Source organism: Mustela nivalis (genome assembly GCF_964662115.1).
Source record: "Mustela nivalis genome assembly, chromosome: 2".
Classification (NCBI taxonomy): Eukaryota; Metazoa; Chordata; class Mammalia; order Carnivora; family Mustelidae; genus Mustela; species Mustela nivalis.
In genome coordinates this window covers 17,322,882-17,347,959 of record NC_139021.1, presented here as the reverse complement: position 1 = coordinate 17,347,959, position 25,078 = coordinate 17,322,882, and the positions used below count along the sequence as shown (strand labels likewise).

The 25,078-nt window shown below is 39.3% G+C and overlaps 1 long non-coding RNA gene across 1 annotated transcript in view; it reads right to left on the bottom strand.

Moving 5' to 3' along the window:
* Positions 1 to 669: 669 nt before the first annotated feature.
* LOC309860162 overlaps positions 670 to 25,078 on the bottom strand; it is a 132,844-nt gene continuing 108,435 nt past the window's right edge. The window contains exons 3-4 of the long non-coding RNA XR_014309201.1: positions 16,603 to 16,661; positions 670 to 708 (exon numbers count right to left, since the gene is read on the bottom strand). This is a non-coding gene — a long non-coding RNA (uncharacterized lncRNA). The remainder of the gene's footprint in view (positions 709 to 16,602; positions 16,662 to 25,078) is intronic.

Genomic DNA, 25,078 nt, shown 5'->3' with positions numbered 1-25,078 from the left:
ACTTCTCACAGTGTCCTCACATGATGTAAAGGTGAAGGATCTCTCTTGGACCTCTTTTATAGGAGCACTAACCCCATTCTTGAGGCTTTGTTCTCACAACTGAGTCACCTCCAAAAGCCCCACCTCCTTGTTCCATCGCCTTGGAAGTTAGGATTTCAACATACGAATTTTGAGAGGATACAAACAGTATATAGCACATTAGGATCTTATCTTTGTTAATTGTTTTTGTATTTTTGTGACTCTGTGTTTTGCTTTTTTCCTTTTGTTTTTGCTTCTAGTTCTTAGCCAGATTTGGTTCTGGCTTGTTCAGATGGATTATTTTGTCTTGCATAATATTCAAGACTGAACCTCTAGACTACAAGCTTAATGCAATTGTGAGAATAATAATAATATTGTCTAACATCTGCTGAATGCTTATTATGTGCCAGGTACAATTCTAAGTATGAATTATTTAATCCTCATAACAAACTCCATAAATAGGTATTATTTTTTCTATTTGACAAATGAAGAAAATACACATATTTCCCTTTGTTTGTTTACAAAGCAATTATGACATGCATTTTTTGCATTTTGCCTTGAGAAGGATGTTATAAAATCAGAAGTGAAACAATTCTTATTCCCATTTTACAGATGGGGAAGTAGATTCAGATGTTAGATGGTTTTCTGCTTCCAAACAGAGTATTTTTGCTTTCAGAGTCCATTCCCTCACTATAAAAGAGCAAAAATAGAAATAAAGACATCACAACAAAACTAAAAAATATAAAATTTAGGTAGTATACTCAAAGAGACATTACCTCATAACAACAAAGAAAAGAAATAATGATGTATGTTAAGTCCTTTATATAAAACTGCTTCCTATATTTAAAACAAAAACACAACATACATATTAAACCAAAATATTAAAAAAGATATCTTTATTTTACCTTGCACAGCACACAGATGTTTTCTAAACCATTATATATGAAAAATATCAGCAGTAGTTTTGGATAACCTCTGAAGTGAACCAAGAGAAATCATTTAAAAAAAAATATTTTGACAGGCTAACACTATTCCTAAGAAATTATTGCTCTGACTTGAAAGAGCACCAAAGGGGTTTCAATTAAACTAAATTTTCCTTTGCAGTATTTAAAAAGTAATGTTCACCAAACTCCTTGCCAACTCTCCAGGAAGAAGTAAGTAAAGCTCCAAGAATACGTTGAACATCAGATCCAAGTAATGTGTCAGTGTGGATGGAGTGAATATCATAACCCAAGAAAACAGAATCTGAGTTACATTACGAGAACCTACAGATCCACTAAGGAATTCTACCTACTGTACACTGTCATCATAACTGAGATTAAGAGATTCCTATAAAGGCAATGCAAGACTTATGATTTCAGAATCCTGGCGCTAAGACGTGCTATATTTATCAAGAGTGGAGTTGAAATTCACTAATATTGAAGTGATCTCAAATGGTTATAAACCTGCAGATCTGGGGCGCCTGGGTGGCTCAGTGGGTTAAAGCCTCTGCCTTTGGCTCAGGTCATGATCTCAGGGTCCTGGGATCAAGTTCATTGGGCTCTCTGCTCAGCAGGGAGCTTGCTTCCCACTCTCTCTCTCTGCCTGCCTCTCTGCCTACTTGTGATAGATCTCTCTCTCTCTCGCGCGCTGTCAAATAAATAAATAAAATCTTAAAAAAAAAAAAAAAAAACTATGAATCTACCAAACTCTCTTAGAGAAAATACCAGTGAATGGTGAATGGCCATATATTTGAAAGGTGATTATCCTTTGATTTTGTCCTCTCTCAAATTATATCTTAAAATACTTGTGCTATGTTTTCCAGAATATTTTTTGCCTGTGTGTTAAAAATTCTTGGTGCAATATCCTCCTCAAATTATAACTCCATCACTTTGTTTACATTCAAAAAAATAAAAAGCATTAACACTCATGTATGCCACACATTTTTTTTTTTAACTAGATGCAAGATATTTAGAAGAACAATCCATTACTACTGTCAATGAGTCTACTGGTATATGGGAAAGAAACAGGTATGTTTATATGCATACCCTCACACCCATACAACCATGTGTGATGAAAGCCAATTCATTTCTTTTTTTTTTTTTATTTTTTCAATATTCCATGATTCATTGTTTATGTAGCATACCCAATGCTAGTTTTTCTCTGATCTTCTCACAAAGCAACCATCACCTTCCCTTCTAACAAAACACCTGTAGCTACACTGCTATTTTATTAATACTTATCAAACCTGTAGCCATTTTTATGGCTAAAAGTTCTAATTAATGCTAGAATTGATACACTGGAGGCAGTGGGGAGTGTATGAAAGAAACCAAGACTAATATCAGGATTATATTCTTGACTGGGGAAAGGGGGAAGAAAGGAGATCTCTTTATAAATTTTTTGTCCATGGCTTTACTTCTCAAACTTTAAGTGTGAGATTTATATATAAGCAAACCTGAGTTCATATTCTGTTCTTCCTCTTACCAGTACTAAGATCTTTTAGAAGTCTTTATTCTTCTAGCCTGAATTCCCCCATTTGTAAAACTGAGATGATGACTTGCCGTGCAGTGTTGAAATATCAAATAATGAGATCATGCATGTAGGGGGCTTGGTGAAGTGCCAAGCACATAATAAATATTTAACAAATGGTAGTCACAATTAAGATTATTCATGCTGATTACCATGTATTCATCGATCCATTCAACAAGGAACAGTTGAAATTATGCTATCATATTTTCTCAATCCAGAAAGCAACATTTTCTCACATTTTAGTATTTTCAAAATCGAAGTGACAATTTCACTAAACATGTACAGTATATAACTATTTCTTCTTTTTTTAACATATTTTTTTAATTTGACACAGAGAGCACAAGTAAGCTGAGAGGCAGGTAGAAAGAGAGGGGGAAGCAAGCTCCCCACTGAGCAGAGAGCCCAATGTGGGGCTCGATCCCAGGACCCTGAGACCATGACCTGAGCCAAAGGCAGAGACTTAACCCACTGAGCCACTCAGGTGCCACTTTAACCTTTTTGTTCTAAAAGATGTCTTTTAATTTGTTGTAGTTATCCTACAGTGATAGTGTCCTAGTGCTAGCCAATGTGCTAGAAGGTAGATGGTGAAGGAAACAAGAAAGCCCTGGCATCTAGGAATGTACAGACCCTAATGCCCAGCAGAGAGGCCATACTGCTTTCGTCTATGAAGAAGCCTTTTTGCTGCCTACTTTGGTATCTTATTCAAATTGTGGCAAAGATTTAAGGCACCACAAGCCACTTTGAGAATCTGATGAAGGTTATGGGCTTTCTTTTCCAGACAAAATATACATATATATTAGTTTTATGTACAATCTTGGGAGTTTTGCAGACCCTTCAAAGATAATCCATAGTCTCTCCCCCCCCCCAGAAATCTATGAATCCTAGATAAGAACAACTGCATACCCTTTTCTGAAAAATCTCCCATTACCCTGCAGATCACTTTTATGAATCTGAATTTAATCATCAGGATGTCCTGAAGATAAAGAATAAAGTGCAGAGCTAAAAAATCACTGACTCATAGAGGCTCTGACAACAGTTTCTGCTGGGCTAGTAGCCAAAAGAATCTAACTTAAGGAAAGAGAAAAGGAAGTTTATATCAACCTTAGGAAAAACAACCTACAACTTATTCCTTTTCTCATTCATTTAGTGCAAGTCAGCAAGCCACAGAGTCAGTGCTTGATTTACTCTCCTATTAGATGACCCATCTTTATAGCCCCATACTCCTACTCCAAATGTAGACTTTGTGGTTTGGCTGTGTATCAAGCCTATACCTATAAATGTCAACGTAAGAGTGATAAAATTAAAACAGTCTATTTTCAGGAAACCAGTGTACAAATGCATCATTATAATATAACTTTTTCTACAATTTACAAAACTCTGGTCAAAGTGCTTGTCAGAAAATAAAAAGTTCCTCTTAGCCCTTAGGTCCCATTCTAAGCACAGGTAATGGTAGTGCTTAGTTGCTGGATAATTTAATTACTGCAATAATTTGAAGTTCTGGAGCATGAAAGGTTAACAATACCAACACAAACCCAAATTTAACTCAACATCTAACTAGACCAGCTCAACCCCATACACAATAACAGCCTGATAGAAAAAGAGGCATATCCATTTCTGAACATAAATGCTATTTACCTCAGCCTCTATAGCGTGCACATGATATACAGCAATGACTCAGAATAATGAGACACATTAAAAACAAAAAGAAACAAACAAAACAAAAACAACAACAAAAACAAAATGCCACTTTCAAGAGATAAAGCAATCAACATAACCAGACTCAGATGACTCAGATGCAGGAACTTCAAAATAACTACCACTAAGGTGTTAAAGAGTATAGTAGAAAGGGTAAACAACATGCATGAATATGAGGGGAATTTCAGCAGACAGAGGTAATATAAAATAAGAATCAAAGTGAGATGCCAGGCTCAGCAGCTGAAGGTGTACTGAGTCAGGTAATTTCTGAGCTGTTTTAACCCTGGCATTCTATGATTCTAAGACCATCATTCCTAGAAGGTCAGAGATGAAAAATCAAAACAAGGAAAAGAATGGTTTGTGTGGAGAAAACCTGGGACAGCTGATAGTCTTCCACTGGGATTGTTCCTTCACATCTGCAATTTAAAACATAAAAAGGAATAATAAATTACTTCACACACCTCTGGTTGGAAGTAAATTCTATTAGCATTAAAAAAAAAATGCCTAGTGGGTTGCCAATATGAGCCATTAGGCTCTCTTCTTTAACAAAGGCAATTCATTAGGTTGCATTTAAGAACACCATGAGTCTGTACTGGCTCTATTTAGATAAAGGCTTGGAGCATCCAGGGGGGTTCTCTAGGGGTCTACATTACAAAGAGAGGAAACCCCAATTCAAAGACCAAAGTTGGGACACAGTTTCAGAATCAGGGTCTTTTTTTTTTTTTAAAGATTTTATTTATTTATTTGACAGAGAGAAATCACAAGTAGATGGAGAGGCAGGCAGAGAGAGAGAGAGGGAAGCAGGCTCCCTGCTGAGCAGAGAGCCCGATGCGGGACTCGATCCCAGGACCCTGAGATCATGACCTGAGCCGAAGGCAGCGGCTTAACCCACTGAGCCACCCAGGCGCCCCAGAATCAGGGTCTTAGAGCAGGACATGCTCATTTGTGACATGGTGGCTGCAAGAACAAAGAGATGAGAAAGCCAGAAATCAAACATGATTATCAAAATCCAATTATTAAACACAATCAAGAAGAATGAAAATTCTATAAAAAATCAGACACAGAAATTGAAGTTGGGTAGAGTCAAAATTTGGGGAAAAGGAGGGTATTTAGTAGTTTTGAATATAAACAGTGAGAGAGTAAATTAACCCTAGTTGAAAACACTTTCTCAGTTTTTCATGGAGCCCAATCCCTGAAACTAAGGCTGACAACAGGGATAGAAGAAAGAACTTTTCAAATAAAACACAATGATGAAGATCATCTACACATGCCAACAACGGAGCTATAATAATTCTTATCCTGTTGCTAACAATTTACAATGTTTAAAAACAACTAAAGGACATGTCTAGAAAGTAAATGCATAGAAAATTCCTCAGTGGTTCTCAACTAGAGGTGAACTTACCCCACTGGAGGCTTTTGGGTATGTAGGAAGGGGCCTGGTTGTCATTAAATACCAGAAAAAAATGTGCTATTGGTGTGCAGAAGGTGAGTGCCAACGGCTTTAAGTGTCCTATAGCAGGAAGTATAGGTGAGGAAAAGTCATTTTCCTTTTACCCTCTTAGGTTCAAGGGGAGGCCCACAAATGGAGCTGAAAAAAAAAAAAGGCAGGTTAACAAGAAAAAAAAAAGTTTTAAGTATGTACATACTGTGTGTGTGTGTGTATGGGAGAGAGAGACAGAGAGAGAGAGAGAGACAACAGATCCAAAATGAAGTCACTTGTGCTAAGCCCCTGTCAACAAACTAAGACTTAATACCTAACCTAATTGCAATTTCATCCTCTCCCCAGAATGTAAACTTAACCCATCATTCTGGAATTACCTGGACAGAACCATGAGATAATTCCCCAAGGAAAGGTGACCTTGCCTGAAACAACCAACACTTTGCTAGAATAACTTCCTTGCCCTGCCTCCTTCTGCCCATAAGTCTCCATTTTGATCAACTTTTAAAGCCTTGTTTGCTAGATATAATGCTGCCTGACTCATAAATTGTTGAGTAAAACCAGTGAGAGCTTTAAATTTCTCAGCTGAATTTCATTTTCTCACAGTACACACAGGAGTTTACAAAAAAAAGATGTGGCTCAAGGAGACTTTTTTACCATCTTAGGCTAAGTAAAGCAAAAGGGTCTGGGGCTTCCAGAATGGGGAAGCAAGCTATGGGAAGCTGAAATGTGTGGTAAATAAGAACTGTCTTGCTATGCTGGTCAAGTCTGCCAGGTGGTAAGAGTTGCCTCCAAGGAGCAGATCTCCTCCTAATATGGAGACATTTTTACAAATGGAAATTTCCTATATGAATATAGATTTCCTTTCAGTAGGGGGATATTTATACTCTATTTTTAGCCAGTTGGGGGAGGTAAATTAGAACTTTTCCTGAACCTGCTGGTTCTAGTGGCCTTTTGCTCAAAATGATCTCTGACTACAAGGCACAATTTAGGGTAACATATCTTGGGACCCTTCAGTGGACCATGAAATGAAAACTAGTCCATCCCAAAATGCCAATATTATCTCTAAAGTAATCAATCAGACCGATTTGGGACCCAAGGTATAATAGAGGAAAAGCAAATAAGACTACTATCTGAGGTGGCTCAGGGGGTTAAAGCCTCTGCCTTTGGCTCAGGTCATGATCCCAGGGTCCTGGGATTGAGCCCCACATTGGGCTCTCTGCTTAGCAGGAGCCTGCTTCCTCCTCTCTCTCTGCCTGCCTCTCTGCCTACTTGTGATCTCTGCCAAGTAAATAAATAAAATTCTTTTTAAAAAAGACTATTATCTTTAATAATAGTCTGTTAATTAATAGTCTTTATTAATATTTAATAATAATAATAAAGACTATCTCTTAGTGGCTTATGAACAAATTAGAAAATGTTCATATTATGTTGAGACGTGGCTAAACATTAATATTAATACAAATAAGGGGCGCCTGTGTGGCTCAGTGGGTTAAAGCCTCTGCCTTCAGCTCAGGTCATGATCCCAGCGTCCGGGGATCGAGCCCCACATCGGGCTTTCTGCTCAGCAGGGAGCCTGCTTCCTCCTATCTCTGACTGCCTCTCTGCCTACCTGTAATCTCTGTCAAATAAATAAATAAAATCTTTTAAAAATATATTAATACAAATAATTACTTAACTTCTCTGTGCCTGTTCCCTTATCTATGAAATGGGAATAATACTAACTACCTCCTAGGGCTGTTAAGATTTGATGGAGTTAATATATTGAAAGCATTTTGAAAAGTACTTGGCACACAGCAATCCCTAAACAATACATTGTTTTTATTATATTATTTCTAAGAAAAAAGATTAAACTATGAATATTTCCATTAAAAAAAAATTTGCTTGAGTAGCCTTGATTCCATAATGAAAGGTTTTCCCCATCACTATACATGCTTTTCTCCTCACTAGCTCCCTACACCTACCCATCTAAGGAAATGTACAGTAAAGTCCTTTCCACCAAACCCCAATGCTTCTCCAAACAAAGAATGCACAACCTAAGGGGATTCAGAAAGAGCAAGCTATGTCTACCAAAACCTATTCCCAGAAATCATCAGACCCGCTCTGGCCCCAGCTATACTCCAGGGTCAAAACCAACAGGTAATTAGCAGCAGCCATTCCTAGTCTGCTAATTACAAGTCCCTTTTTTCTTTCTGGGCTTCTCAAAGAGCTTTGTGAGTTGACTCTGATGCCACAGCGTACAGTCCTCAATCTTGTCAAAGTTTCTTTATTGAGCTGATAGTGGGCACTCTCAGGAAAGGATTAAGGAGGTCTCAGCCTCGCCTACCAGCACCACAATGGTCTGGGTATTTCCTGGGCTCTGTTCTGATCCTTTAACATTTCCTGGGACACTGCTTATGTCACTGGCATCCTATAATGTCCACTGCCCTTTCTCATGGAGATGCATTCATTTGCATCTTACATGACTCTTCAGTTTCATTTTACCACAAATGAAGAGATATGGAAGAATTAAAATCTAGAGAAAGTTTGGGAAGTCAAATAATTTAAACACTGATTATCTCTCTCTCTCTCTCTCTCTCTCTTTTTTTTTAAAGATTTTATTTATTTATTTGACAGACAGAGATCACAAGTAGGCAGAGAGGCAGGCAGAGAGAGAGAGAGAGAGAGAGGGAAGCGGGCTCCCTGCTCAGGACCCTGAGATCATGACCTGAGCTGAAGGCAGCAGCCCAAACCACTGAGCCACCCAGGCGCCCCCTAAACAGCAGTCTTAACAGTTTAAAGAGAGCTGAATCCAAGGTCATGAATATTTTCTGAACTCTGCTGTAAGTTCTACTTCAATCTAAGAAAGAAAGAAAAAATCCCTGTCAATAGAAAAAAAAATATTTCCTTCTAATAATATGTATCACTGAGATAAAGCAATTAAAAGCCTAGATATGGGTTTGAATCTTGACTCTATAACTTATAAGATAGGAAACTTGCAAGTTTTTTGATGTCTCTGTGGCTCAAATTCCTCATTATCTTAATGATAATAATATTACCTGCTTCATGGGCTTGCTGTGAGGATTAAATGTTAAAATGTACTTAAAGCATTTAGTAAGTTCCTGGTACATAGAAAATTTTCAATAAATGGCTGCTATTACCATAATTATCATTTTCATTAGAAACATGACCATTAATTGTGCCTCAACCAAATAATTAGGAGCTTGCTATTCATTAGATTAACAAATATTTATTATCACCTGTTATGTGCTAGATATTATCTGTTAGATAATGCAGGCAAAGAAAGTTTCTTCTCAAATGAAGTTTATATTCTGGCATGTTTTGTGTGTGTTCTAATTTTAAAATATACATCCAGTCTTTGTCCCTAGTTCCTGGCATGGAGTCTCTAAAACTCTTGGAATTTCCTGAGTGATAGGAGTGTCTTTTGTTACTAATAATGATTCCTTTTGACCATAACTGAATTTATACTAAGGAGGTAACTCAAGGAGAGTGCCCTTTCTCATGGAGATGCATTCATTTGCGTCTTACATGACACAATGCAATTGCGTCTTACATATCCTGAAGATAGCTTCAGGATGGGGGCGGGTCTCCAAAAAACAAACCACAGCATTAGAAGGTTCGAACTTTTAACCCCACCTAAGGGGTAGAGGTGGAAGTGGGGTGCTGGAGACTGAATGCAATCACCAAGGGCCAATGATTTAATCAATAATGCTTATATAATTAACCTTCAATAAAAATGCTGCAATGATACAGCTAAGGGAGTTTCTGGGTCAGCAAACACATCAAGATGCTGTTATGTCCTTTGCATCTCTTCCATTTGGCTGTTCCTGAGACATATCCTTTATGATAAGCCAGTAATTATTAAGCAAAGCACTTTCCTGAATTCTGTGAGTCATTCTAGTGAATTATCAAACCCGAGGGGTACCTCATGGAAACCCTTGAACATGTCATTGGCCAGGCAGAAGTGTGGGCAGCCTGGGCACCCCATTTTCAGCTTTCATCTGAAACAGAAGAAGTCTCATGGGACTGAGCCCTTAACTTGGGTCTGCCCTTACTCCAGGTTGCTAGTGTCAGAAATGAATTAAATTGTTAGATACCCAGTTGATATCAGAAAATTGGAGAGTTGGTTGGTGTTTCATAAAAACCACAGTATGTATATGTCATGGGGAATGGTGACAGGATACAATAAACAAGGAGATGGACAGACAGATGAGAGACGTGGGACTCAATTAGATAATGGTAAGGTGCTCCGAAGAAAAGGATAGAGTGGTGTAGGGGAGGAAAAGAATTTTCCCTCTATTCTTCTTAGCTCCTAATTGACAGCCTTATAATTAAAGACATATTGACAAAAGAAAAACAAAATATACATGAGAGATACCCAAGGAAAATGAGTAACTCCTAAGGTGGCTGAGAATTCAGATTTAAATACCATCTTCATCGGGAAAGGGGAGGGGGATGTAAGTCTTTTAGGTGATAGGAAACAATTTTTAGGAAAGATGAATGGGCCCTTAAAATAAGATGGGAGGTATGATAGTTTCTAACAAAGTTTGTCTGGGTGTGGGGTCAACTTCTTATCTCCTCTCCTGTGATAAGGCAGAGGTAGAGGTGGGGTTCCCTTGTTGATGAAATGCCTTGAGAAGGGATTTGTAACAACTGAGTTCCTTTGGAGGATCTGTCATTTGGCAGGTAAGGAGAGTTCAGAAAAAGCTATGTCTGCAGTGGCTGATTTTCAAGCACCCATAGGTCAATATAACCAATATATCAAAGTGGTATGTTTCAAGGTAGCATGTTCTGCTGTCACTCAGTGGTATGAAGAATAACAGGTGGTGGCCACATTTCATAGGGTAGTTGGGGGCAGTCTCTCAGAAGGGAAACATTGTTAGATGCAAACACACTAAGCAGTATTTTCTTCATTTTGTAAAAAGAGATACTGAGGCAGAATGAGATTACATCATTTACCATGGCCACCCAGCTAAAAAATGGCAGAGCTAGAGTTCTTACCAACATTCCTTACCCATATCAATCTGGTTCTTGCTGCCCAGTAGCACATTCCACAGGGACAGAAATGGTCTATATCTGTGCAGCCCAATAATCCATATGTGATTAATTGAGCACTTGAAATGTGGCTAGGGTAAGGAACTAAATTTTTTATTCCATTTAATTTTAATCATTTAAATGTAAATAGCCATAGGTGCCTAAAGGTTTCTATCTTGGACAATGAAGGTCTAGGATTTCTCCACTGGGTGATGGCTTGCATCACTCAGCTCTATTTTGCTGATATTCCAGCACTTTTTGACTCTACCTCTCATCTGAGAAAGATGTTGTTGGCTGGTAGCAAACACACCTGCTAAAGATTAGCTACATTAAACCCCCCACAGGCCTGTGTCATTCTAATTAGTCACTGTGTCTCAAAAAACAGGATATTAATTCTCTGTCTTTATTTCATTTTACATTTTATATGCATGTTTTTTAATGTTGAAAATAAAAATCAATGTTTCAGGCACACCCATATTCCAGAAGCCTATTAAGCCAAAGGTGCAAGGGAGAAAAACTGATTGAGACCACATGGCATTTTCATAGAGTAAATCTTAAGAGAAAAAGGCAGTGCAAAGGAAAAGCCTCTGCCTTATCAAATGGTGGCCATTGTAGCAACTCTGGTTGTCAAGTAAACCTCACAGACAGCAACCAAGGATAGGATGACTTACCCTTTCAACACCAAAACCTAAGGCAAAAAGACCAGCACTGTAGTTTAAAAAAAAAAAAAAAAAAAAATCATAGTCTAAAACCGAGCTCTGACTCCTTTGCCATTCTGATTGCCTGACATGAGTCAAGCTATGGGGACACTGCAGCTAGCTCAGGAAGTGGTTAAAAATACATGCTGTGGGGTCACACAGACCTGAGTTTCAGATCTAGCACACTGCTCTTCCGAGCAACCATCTTCTATTTAAATCATATACTTCTGGGAGATTGCCAGATTTTGTCATTTTAGTACTAATTCTTCAACGTCAGTTTGCTAATCACCTACCCTTCTTGATTCCAAAAAAGCAAAGGCAAGTCCTTACCCTTGAAAATCTTTCAATCTACTTGATGGTATGTGGCCAACACACAGCAAACAAGCTGAGGTTAAATGCTTATAGACAGCATGGATTTGCCAATAAGAACGGGCATTTAAAGAAAGGATCAGGAAAGGGGATAATTTAAGACAATAAACATCATGTAAGTCATTTTGTGTCTCTTTTATACCTTAACTGCAAAATGCTCAGAATCTGATCTGAAGTTCAATTACTTCTATTATAATATCCCATGAAGTATGTATGCCTGTGGTATTGTCATGCCCTTGGCACTGAGGTTTGAGGGCTGATTAATTTTCAATTTCTATTTTACATTTTTGCTATTATTTGTTCTACAAATAACTGACAACTCTCCTTCATTTCCTTCATTTGTCATTCATGACAAATTTCCTTCCTTCATGTTACAGTTGTCACTGTAACAGAATTATCTGAGATAAAAATAAATAATAATAAAGACAGAAACCGTCAGGTATTACCCATCTTTCAATTTATATATTTAAAAAGTATACTAATGAAATGTTTGAAGCAACTTATGAGCACACACACTCCAAAACTTTCCAATTAGGCAAAAACACAGAATAGGAATTAAGTAAAGGAAGCAATAATAACAGAGATTTGCAAGTGCTCGAGATTAATTGAATACTATAAGTGACCACAATATTCTTTCTAAACTTGATAGCAGCTCGTATTTGAAAAAAGGAAAAAAAGAAAAGGAAATGCATTATTTTTCTTTGTCAGAAAAAGACCATATGTGGCACCAATCAACCATTGAGATGCCAATCGATCTCAATGAGAAATCTTTGCATGCATATTGAGCATCCAGAGACAGGCTGAAGAAGAAAAACAACTCAGTATACCAGGAATTCACAATGAAGCAGAAAACTGGGCTACGTACGTAAGCAATGATATAGTTTTTGGTGCAGCAGGTACTAGGTGAGAGACAACACACAATTACTAAGAAACTTCCATGACCCCAGCATCCTACTTTACCTGTTTAGTGTAATGTAACCCTAGCAACCAAATGAGGGGATTATTTCTCCTCTCCATTTTCTAGAGTGCCTATGGAAGTTGACACTCAAGGAATTGCCATGTGATGGGTCGGAGGGGATGAATAAAAAGAAGTTCTCTGGTTGGGATATGAGAAAGATATTCCTGAGAGGGAAATAGTCTATGCAATGATTCAGACACAGAAGTTCATAAACCACAGCATTTGCAGAAGGGATGTGGTACTCTGCAACTTGAAGGAGAGAGTAATGAAGGAAAGTGGTAGAAAAGGAGATTGGAAACAAAGAACATCGTGATGTGTTCTATTTCCCTATGCACGTACTGACCCCTTATTTCAGCGGCAACCTTATAGTTATTGCCCACATTAAAAATCAATATTCTTGGGGTCCCTGGTGGCACAGCTGGTTAAGCATCCAACTCTTGGTTTTGGTTCAGGTTGTGATCTCAGGGTCATGAGAGCGAGCTGGACTTGGGCTCCTTGCTCAATGCAGAGTCTGCTTAAGACACTCTCTCCCTCGGCGCCCCTCCCCCATTCACACACACTCACTTTCTCTCTCTAAAATAAATAAATAAATATTTTTTTTAAAAATCAATATTTGAAATCCAGAAGCCATAGGAAACAAACTAAAATGTACTTATAATTCATTGTACTAAAGTATCTGCCATATATGCATACACATAGAAAACATAAATGTCCATTATAAAGTGTTTCTCATGCATATTTATAGACAAACAATATAAAGAGATAAATCACAGATGATGTACCAATTGCCAGGTAATATATTAAAGGATGGTCAACCTTATTGGTAATCATACAAATTTAAATTAAAACAACTAGAAACTATTTTTACCTAATAGATGAACCAAAAAATAAAAGATTGTAGGGGAAGGTGAAAATTTACCTTCACCCATCTTAAGTTTTCAAGCTGGAGCTCTTTAGAAAAAAGACAAATTAACAAGAGAAAACCAGTTTACAAACACATGCAGTACACATCTCATGGGAGAAACTGAAAAGATCTCCGCGGGGCAGCCCAGGATTCCAGCTCCATAGCATCTTCAACTAAAGACAATAATGCAGGGAGAAATGACAGGTCCAAGTTTTAGGCTGCTCCAGGTGGCAAACAGCAAGAAGATGAATATGTGGAGGAAACTAATGGAGTAGGATTTGTTTGCAGATTCCCCCAGTGCCATCTCTGGACTGATGGGGAGCTTTGCCCTTTTTTTTTTTTTTAAATGCTTCACAAATCTGCATGTCATCCCTGTGGCAGGGCCGTGCTGACCTCTGCATCCTTCCTATTTCAGTTTATGTGCTGCCAAAGCAAGCGCTGCTCTTTCTTAATTGTCCTCAGCTCAAACTAACTTTTACATCAAAGAGGCACATTTTGGGGTGACGTATTCTGGTTTTCTTCAATATTATTTCACAAATACTATGATGAAATTGTTGCTTTCTTTCATTGCTGGTGAAAATATAAACTGGTTCAATATTCTGGAAGAGGGCTGGACGTTATTCATCATAATCTACAGGGTGCATCCTGTTAGTTGAGTAATTCAACTTCAGAGAATCTATAAAATCTATCCTACCAAAATACTTGCACTTGGACACATAAATGTATCCATAAGGACGTTTACTATAGCACTGTTTACAATAGCAATAAGAGGAATACAATGGAAATGCCTTATAAGTCATATTACTGTCAAGTTACAGCTATGCTATGGAACACAATGCAGCCTTGAAAAGGAAGCGACTTTTAAAATGAACATTAAAAGGAGCATTTGTTTTTATGTATCACCCAATGTAGATTTATATATATATATTTCCATAATAAGTACTAAATGAAAAAAATAAATGAATAGTATTTATAGTATGATCTCATTCATGGCTTTTGAAAAACTAAATATGTGTATACAAACACATATAGGCACCGAAATTAATGAAAAGAAATGTGGAAAGATGGGGAATGAAAGGTGGAGTCACTATCTCCCTGGGTGGAATGGAAGTGGGGAGCACTGTGCAATGGAGGGCAGGACAGAATGAGGGGCAAGGAAGAGAATAGAAAGAAGACTTTATTTTTACTCTATATGCTTTGATAATATTTTAATTTTCTTATAATGAAAATGCATCCATGGACCTTATATTATTTTTCAAAGTAAAAATAAAACTAGTTCCATTATAGCATAAACATGTCCTCATTGTGGTCATTCGTGATTACCAAGGCTTCTACATTGCCTAGATTAGCCAGGCCTTACTCTGATTTTGCCACCTCAGAGAAGCTCAGCTAAGCCCTTCCAGATCCCTTAAGAATCATAGATTCTCAGAATTGTATTTTAAAAGTCATCGACTCAATCTCTTATTCAAGCACTTGAGATCTGCCTTAAACATGTCTGCAAATTGACCTTCCAGCCTTTGCTAGATTCCTCTCCTAGTGACAAGAACATTACTTCCCATGGCCTCCTATTCTATCTTCCAGTATCTCTACCAGAAAGACCTCCCTTGTATTAAGCCAAAATAAGTATCCTTCCCTAATCCTATGTACTCCTGTGAACACAGCTTACATATCTTTCTTCACCCAGAAGGAGAAAGGAGATCACCACCACTATCCTCCACAGGTAAATTAGAAGAGCTTTTTCTCTACTTAATGTTCATCATACCACTAACCATTCTGTATTATAATTAGACAATTATAATATACAACCAGACTGAAAGACCTAAACATGGACCAAAATCCAAAAGACCAAATCCCTAGCACCTATATCAGGGTCAGGCATATGGGAAGTTTTCAGGAAACAGTTGACAAATATGAGGATGGATGGTTGGATGAATGGATGGATGGATGGATGGATGGATGGACAGATAGATAGCTGGACTTTATAAGTTATCATTTATTGAGTACTAACTTTATGCTTGGAGCTCACTCCACTTATTAAATGAACTACGAAGTAGGTATCACTATAATTATCTCCATTTTACCACTCAGGAAATAGGCTCAAAGAGTTTTGCTCATTCAAAATAAGACCCCATATTTAGCAAAGTTGGGGTCCAAAATTTGGACTACAAAGTTTACACATTTAACTACTTTATCAGAGTGCCATGGAATTAATGAATGAGTGAGAGAATGACTCAATCTACCAAACAATTTCTTATAGAATCTCATTGTTTCAAAAATTCTCCATGTGTTTTGGGATTCTGTTAACAGCTTTCAAAAGAAAACACAGCTTCGATTTGTCTAACACAAATTTGCATCAGTCAGTTAAAAAAAAAAAATTTTTTTTTTTTTTTTTTTTTTTTTTTTTTTTTTTTAGTAAAAAGAAATCATCAACCAGCCACTACTCCTGATTTTTACAGGTGAGAAGTAGACATGATTTATCTCTAGCTTCCTCTTTGAACTGAGAACAAACCTGAAATCTCACCTGTGGGGATCTGATCAGTACAGCAGCGGAGTGTTAAAACTTATATGAATTTCATTTAAACTTTGTTTGGGCTCCTCCCTTACTTGGGAAAGCTTTACATCAAATTTTGTAACAAAAGAGAACATATAATTTAAATTACAGAATTCGAGGAAGTTTGGGTACTTTCCAGGCTGGGTTAGCAAACCCCCAAAGCCTCTAATTAGGTTTTCCCTCTGTTTCTTCTTAGTCTGATCATCAAAACCATGGATGAGAATAAAGCAAATCAGATAGATTACCTACTCCTCCTTCAAGATACAAATCCATCATAGACACAACATATCTTAAAGGATATTTTGCAAATACTTCCCAAATCTGCTGAGTTGGCCATATGATCTTATTCTGGTCTGTCCCATACTGTCTGTCCTATAATAATTCTAAGGACAAAAATACAAGATAATTTTAGTGTTGAACAGATCCTACCTTGAGAAGTGGCTTTTTAGTTTCTCATAGTGGCTTTTCAAAGTCCATTTCTTGTGTTCCTGAAATATAAAAAGAGGAGAAATGATTCACCAATCTCAGGCCTGTGTTCTATCTAATAGAGACACCAGAAGATACATTTGGGGCATGTAATGAAAGTTGCAGTTTCTAAAGTCACCTCAAAGACCTATAATTACTCTCTTAAAAATTCATCACTGGTTTTTTCTGTTTGTTTGTTTGGCTCTGTTTATATGGCATAGGCACAGCTGACTTTCTCTAGAATGTCCAGAATCTGATTTGCCTACTGAAAAATACACAGATGAGCTCTTGGTACTTTTGGCTGTAGGCAACATAACAGCTCAGATGATTTCTTTGCCTCATTTTCCTTATCTATGTAATCAAGCTTCAGTGGTCTTAGATGGAGATTAAGAAATGACTACTCTCAAACCCTCCTTCACTGTGGGTTTCCAGAGCTTGTATCATCTTCCCTATGGTTCCCCTACTCCTCCAACACTTGTTCGCTATCAATCAGGTTGATAACAAGGCTGAAACAGTTATGCTGAAAATGAGAAAATTACCATGCTGGCATCCAAGCTCAGGGAAGAATTAAATAGGTTGATTATAGATATACTTGCCTCTCTGTGACATATGTAATAGATTAAAGCAATCTACCATGTACTTATCAATAACTTTTATTGGCTTATGTTTCACAGAAATTTATAAAAATTATTTTTATAAATTTTATTATCATTTAAATGCTCTTTGATAGCTATCTCTTAAAATTTTTTAAAAGCAAATATGGCAGTCAAATAGTAATGTATTGGGGCACCTGGGTGGGTCAGTTAAGCAGCCGAGTCCTGATTTCCATGATCTCAGGTCCTGGGTATCGAGCCCTACACTGGGCTCCCTACTCAGTAGGAGTCAGCTTGAGGATTCTCTCTCCCTCTTCCTCTGTCCCTCCCCACCACTCTCTCTCTAAAACAAATAAATAAATCTTTTTTTTTTAATAGTAATGTATCAAAGTCAAGCACCTCTATATAACTCAGTGGGAATGTAACCACCAGGCAAAGAAAAAAGAAACATACTTTGCTAGTCACAAATTAGTTCTGCCTATAAAGATTTAGCTTCTTCATGGAAGAAACAATGATGATGACATAACAAATGACATGACCTAGCATATAATAATTTACAACATGACATTTTATCATCTAATCAATTGAGATGCTCAGCAGTATTGTGTAGGTTTACAGAATAAATATACACAATACAGATAAAGAAACAGTCTAAGCGTGCCTCAGAGTGGTTAAGAGTCTTGCACAAGCTCACTCAGTTAACAGGGGGTTAACAAAATGCACTCTTACTATTACAAGTCCAGGATTTCTTCCCCAATGTCAGTATTCTACCCACCGATCCCCCTACCCCTGCCCCATCTTGAGAGAATCGGATCCACCAAGGAAAGGCTCTGAAATCATTCTCACCTTCCAGGACTAATTTTAGAAACATTCTAAAAAAGATCCAGTTTAGCCAACCTGTCTACTCTGTGTTGTTTCCTTTTTACCCAGCTCCCAATTTTGAGATAGAGAAATTGAAACCTGGAAATAATAATTTTCTGGAGATCCTACAGATTGCATATGTATGAATTGAGTATCGAATCCATGCCTATCTTACTTCAAACCATACTGAATAAAATGTAACAGAGAGCTGGATTTCAAAGCAAGCCAACTGAAAACATTAACTCCACCCACTATCCACTCTGTGACTTTGAACCCCTAGAAGCCTCAGTATCACTTGCTGTAGGTATTAATTGAGATGATGTATACAACAGAGTACCTATGTGGGAAAAACAGCAAGTGTTATAATTGTAATAGAACAATTGCTTTAAAGGAATGTATCATGGACTATACGATTTCAGACACCAGATTTGAGATGAAGCTGAGGGGTCCTCTCAAAACACCAGTATGCAAATCACATAAAAACATATCTTTTCTATAAGGAGCAATGAAGAACAGAACCATAAATAGGTCTCCAGACTCATTAAGCCAGCACTACAAGCCACCATGAGTCTCCTGTCCCGTAGCCCAGATTCCCTCCTGCTTGACAGCCCAGTGACTCCCTCTATCCTCAAATCATTGCTCTGGAAAATGTTGTAGGACTACCAGATTTGAAAGGAGGGCGGGGGAGCAGTAAGCATGATAGTTCTTTATGTTTGACCAGACCCATCCCTATAGTCAGGCTTACTGCTTAAAGATGAAAGCTTCCTTGGGAAGAAGTCACCAGAATGGCTATTGGTGCTAACAATCAAAAGATAGTCTCATAACATGAGATACAAAATGACAGAAGCCAGCTGTCAGGATACAAGAGGACTCAGAGGGAAGGGTGAGCTTCCTGCCAGGCTTCAGAGTCCTAAGCATATCCCCCATAGTAAGAATTAACAACAGGGAAGAAGTTCCTTGTGATCACTTGCTCTTCCCACGTCCTTAATAGCTAAGAGCAATGGATGCCGATTTATAATGCCCGGAAAGCCATGCCATGGTCATCCTCCAGCCTCTGATGGAAATGGACAAGCCCTCACAGATTTATGAGTGAATCCCAAGATCCCTTAACTTGGGTAAATAACTTAAGCTCTCTAAGCCTCAAACTTCATCTAGCAAAATTTATAGTAAAAATGTACTACTACTATTACTACCCACTGTTCCTATCTATATCATTTTTATTAACCATACTAATACCATACTTGTTCAAAACTGATGTATCTACTGTAATTATTATACTAACTCCTATATTTCCATTGGCAACTCAAGATACAGTCTCAAGACTTTCACTTTGCCCCCCCAAAAAAACCCTCTATAAAATGTATCAACATGTTTCCTTGCCCTCCGTTTCCAGTTTTGTTCAATCAAAGGTAAGACTTGGGGGGATCATATCAGAGACAGAAGAGAATGAGGTTGGGCTAGTCTTTTGACACCCCCTCTGCCAGGCTGCTGTGAGTTAGCTATCTTCCTTCACCAAAAGCCACAATTCCTATCAAGCAGCTCTTTCCAGGTTACAGTAATCATTCTCCCCAGCTTACCTCTTCAGTCCTAGGGATGGTAATGGCACCACACCCTTGGTAGCCCTTAGATCCTCTAGTATGCCTTGTTGGTTCCTTATACCCTGCTTACATCTTTATAAACAGTCTCTGTATCAAATGGTCCTCAGTTGTCCAATTGGAATGAGACATCATTTTCCTATTTTCCTACCAGAGCCTTGACAAATACAAACATTGACAGTTAATTCATGTAAAATAGCAGTTCAGCTTGCCAGGTCCAAGATACAGAAGGAAAGAATCAATATTGACCTCTTCCTTTTTCTACTTATAATTCCCCTCTCTTCTAAGTCCCCATCCAACAGTTCCTTTCAGTCACAGAGATCAACCTTCTGTCCCCTAATCATGGCCTAGGCTCTAAACTTTTGTTCAGTTAACTTCCACCTAAAATGCCACTCAACTTCTTTGCAGTTCAATCATGTGTTGGATCTCCTTTTCTTTCTTCCGTAAATCAACTTTCTACTTCCTTCCATCTCTGATTGTCTACGCTAGCCATTCTCCCCTTCTCCCCCATTAATAGGACCCTAGTTTGGTGCTGGTATTGAGGCACTGGTATACTCAGGGAAGATGGTTCCAGGCCCATAGATGGATCATGACTGGCCTAGTAAAGCGGTTGTAATCCCTTTCCTCTCTTTCAGTGACTGTTTAAGGCGGTAGCCATGTGACAAGATCTAGACTATGACAATTAAGAGGAAATCTGCAGAATGTTAAGGGAAGCAGTAATTTAGAAGAGATGTTCCTTCTTAAGAGAAAGAAACAGAGAAAATGTTCTTTTCCTTCCTTCCTTCCTGACTTTGATGTTCTTATTTGAAGATGTGGTGTTTGGCATTTAGCCAGAAGAAGAACTCAAGTGAATTAGAAAGAAGCTGACCTAGAGCCTTGACATCAATGAGCTTCTGAATTGGCAACCTCAAACCCACCTTTCTAAATTTCTCATTACATGAGAAAATGAATCTATCTACATCAACCACTTTTATTTGACTGTTCTGTTACTTGTAGCCAGAAGAATATTAAATGATACACTAGCCCAAACTAGTTGCAATCCCGCTATGCAGACATATTCCTATTATCTATTTCCCCTATTCAAAGCAGCTGGCAGCTCTATAAACCATCAAATATGTCCTAAATTCCTAAGAAAAAGAATGGGACTGCTGGGCCCATGGAGGGTCTCCTTTAGATTAGAACCCACAGTCCCACACAGATAAGACTCTATCTTCCTAACCCAAAGGTTAGTGTCTTCAAATCCTTTATCTTTCCTTTTGAGAAAATACGAATGAGACCATTCTGTTCTACAAATATTAACGTCAGAGAAAACAGGGGCCGGCAGTGGCTTCATACTATTTTATCCACACACAGCTTTTAGAAGTCTTTAAATAACTAGAAGTACTCATCATAATGGGTAGAAGTAGATTTTGGCCAAAAATAAATAAATAACAGTGGACTAAACAAAACAGAAATGTATCCCGTTTTCATGTGAATGAAGGCAAGCATGGAGCCTGTGTAATTTGCAGGCCTTCCTGATCTCCTTCTGATTGTTCTGCTACCTGCAACGTGTACTTTTATCTCGTGCTCTAAAATTTCGGTTCCAGTTCCAGCCATCACTTCTGAATGCACAGTAGGAAAATGGAGATGAGAAGAGGAGGCACACCTCCCTCCTTTAAGGATACTTCACAGAGTTGCAAATCCACTGCAAGCTTCGGTCTGCGCTGGATATTTTCTGTTTGTTCCTCCACCCTAACTACTCCCCATCCTTTTCTACCCTGTTCCGTGCCTTGGGGAGTTCACCTGAATGGGTGACATTCATGGGCTCCCTTGCCTCTGTCTTCTGTGGAGGTAGCCAATAAGAGACACACTCAGGAGATGAGAAGATGGAAGAGAGTGAGGTTAAGGGATCTATTTCCTCAGCTTGCTCCCTTCCAAGTGGCTAGGGGTTGGCTCTATCCCTCCATCTAATGCACAGGTGAGAGTGGTCTACTTCAGGTTGCAAACAATAAAGGGTAGGTACATTGTCTGTAGAGATTATAAAAGTGACAATAAAACCAAATAAAAGTCAACTTTTAATTATGACAGTGCACAATTCTAAACAAGGACAATGATCACACACTCTACCTGCCAGGGCAGACCACTCCCACCATCACTCCATCCCCATGATAGCCACTGCCTCTACCAAAGGTCATGGCTCCTGTCAATCATCCTTCTCCACATGGCGACTCTCTCCTGGTTTGGTAACCTAGGAGTAGCACCAGTTCTCTGCATATAATCCTCTGGGTTTCCAAAATTCCTACACGCTATATTCACAGCATTGACCAATCAATCAGTCAATGAGAATGGAACTCTGGCCAGTTGGAACAGACACTGCCTGGTGTGCCATTCCCCTGCATATCTGCTGGATATCTTCCCTCCCCCCTACAAGAGCTAAAGGGATAACTGTTTGGCCTCATCCCTGTACCCACAGACTCTGGGCACCTCCTAATCCCCATGTCTGCTCTGTAAAGTCAGGCCTGTCTACACTGGCCCATCCTTGGCTCCTAGGATAGATCAGCTTCCCAACAGGAAAGCCAACTTGACAGCTCCTATTTCTTAACCACGAATTCCAGCCAGCCCTCGCTTTTAGCTTGTCAGCATCCACACAGCCACTTCCTTGCAGTACTGGTTTTACTGAGGGAAAGGCAATGTTTAGAGGCAACAAAATGGTCTAAGATGAACAATTAATTGGAGAACTTTGGTTCCTTCCCTAACCACCCAATTTACCCAATAGTAAATTTGGATTTCATTGTCTTCTTACAAAATAGTCTGCCCTGGGAGAGCATTTGAAAGAAGTCCCAACAGGCCATGAGATATGCTTTTCTAAGCCATGTATCATTGTCATGGCAATCAGCCCACAGACCCCTATTGTGCAGGAGCCCTGCTGCAGGCCTTCCTAGGAATGTGCTGCTGGTGCTGGCTCGTTGCTACAACAAAGCCTCTGAAAGAACCTCCTAGGGGGCCAATGTTCAGAGTCCCCACAAATCTGAATGCAGGTCTTAGTTCTCCACTTTGTGCTTGGCTGGAAATGCCTAGCTTTTCCAAAAGTAAGACAAAGCCTTATGCAGGGAAATGTTGAGGGTGAGATTTGTTTGGGCCAGTTGTTTTCCATCTCTGTACCACACACTTCACACACACATGCATCCTCTCTCATCCTCACAAAAGCCAAATGAAGGGTGACCATCCTTGTTTATAGAAGAGGAAACGGAGGCACAGAACTTGGGAAGCAGCAGAGCAATGACTGGACCTCAGGTTGGCCTGATACCACAACCCCTATCAGACAGTCTCCACATCTGTTAGTACCTTACCCAGAACTGTGCAGCAGACCAGAGGTGAGGCCCATGGATATAAACCTTTGACTCTGGTCTCCACAACAGACCAAGATGCTGCCTTGGAGAGGAAGAAAATTATATTATCATGGTAGCACCATGACAGTGCAGGCCAGTTGCCTGAGCCAAGTGAGAGGTGATCCTCACTACAGGATGGGGACGTAGGACAAGATGGGTTTATCAATTACCTTTTGCCATATGATAATCTATTTCAATACTTAGTAGGGTAGAGCAAACACAATTTATTTCTTATGATCTGGGATTTAACTGGCAATGCTTCTTCTCCACGCCATGTCCCTCTGGCATCACTCACACATCAGCTGATGTCTGTGGTGGCTTGGAAGATTGCAGAGGTCTCTCTCAAGGGTCTGGACCCTAGTGGTGGCTATTGGCTGTGGAGCTGCAGTAGTTTTTCAGATGATTGGCATTCGTGTGTGGGATTTCCGCCTCCAGGATCTCTACACATGTCCTCTCTGTCCAGGGGTATAGCTTGGACTTCCTCACAGCATGGCAGCTGGTTCTCAGTGAATGAAAGCAGAAGCTGCCACCTCTCCCAAAGGCAGGTCCCAGAGCTGGTACAGCATCACTTGTGCTACATTTCATTGATTAAAGCAAATCACAGGCCAGCCCAAGTTCTAGGAGAGGAGAAACAGACTCCATTTCTATGCAGAAACCTGTGCAGAGAGGCAAGAGAGGACCTACTGGCTGCTGTCTTCGGAGAAAATCTACCACAGTGAATGTGTTCAGGAGACATGTACTCTGCGGAGACGATGGAGAGAAGGTTTTCTCTGCAGCCCCACAGTGAACAGGCGTTATCAAAAATGCCAATTCTGATTGATCGTGTGGCAGTCTGGGGTGCCCAGGAAAGTGGATTCTGAGTCCAGTAGGAACTGAGCATTTGAGTCCAGTAGGAAAAAGTCCCTTACCTGAGTCATCCATTCATCTATCAAAAAGTATTTATCAAGCTCCTGTTGTGCATCGTACATTCTTCCAGGCACTGAGAGAAAAGCAGTAAAAACACACACAAGCACTACATCCTTTCTCAAGGGGCTTGTACTTCAGTGGAGGAGAAAGGCAATAAGTAAACAAATATAAAATATGCTAGGGAGAGATCAGTGCTCAAAAAGAAAATAGATGTGCATAAGAGTAGTAGGTGTATTAATCATGTCTCCTTATTTTCTGTATTTGTAATGCTTGACAGCTTGGAGCCTGGCTGGCCCTGGAGACACTGCTCCTTCCAAGGTGAACCAGTTCCTGGAGATAGTCAGCAACTGGCCCAGGGGTGTGCCTTTCATATGCAAACTTACCGATCTAAAGCCCACACCTGCGCGGGCACACACACCCCCACTCCTCCCAGGTACCAGACAACTGGGAAGAGCCCCAACAGTCCTGAGCCCGCTGAAATTATTTAAAGTAGCCAATTCCTATTTGCCTTGCTTCACCTGCTCCTCTGCGGAGAAACCGCAATAAAGACTCTGGCTCACATTTTCCTTACTCCCAGTGCTTCCTCCTGGACCCTCTCCTTGCTCCCTGTGTGGCCTTGTGTGGCAAGGCAAGCTCCTTCCTCTTGGGGACAACGAGTAACAAAACATCTTTTCAACAGCAATTGTCTTCTGATCTGTTGACTTCACCATACCCGGATTATAAAAAAAACCTCCATTTTCAATAAAACAATAAGGAGATTTCTAATAAGGTAACATATGAGCAGATGCACAAAGAGAAGAAGGCAGCCATGAGGGTAGGCAGAGATGAACATTCCAGAGAGATGGTAAGTGTAGAGGTCCTAGGAAGTCATCCTCAGCATATCTGAGGAGCACTGTGGCTGCAACAGAGGTAACAAGGGGGAGAGGGGTGGGAAATGAGATCTGAGAGGCAGCGAAGCCGAGAATGAGGCTCAGCCATGGGGAGGTAAGGGATGTTCAAGCTACACTGTGGGGGCGCCGTCCAGTAGAAAGGCAGAGTGAGCCCTGAATACAAGCCGCATATGTGGCTGAAATTTTCCAGCAGCCACATTTTAAAAAGTAAAAAAGAAACAGGAGCA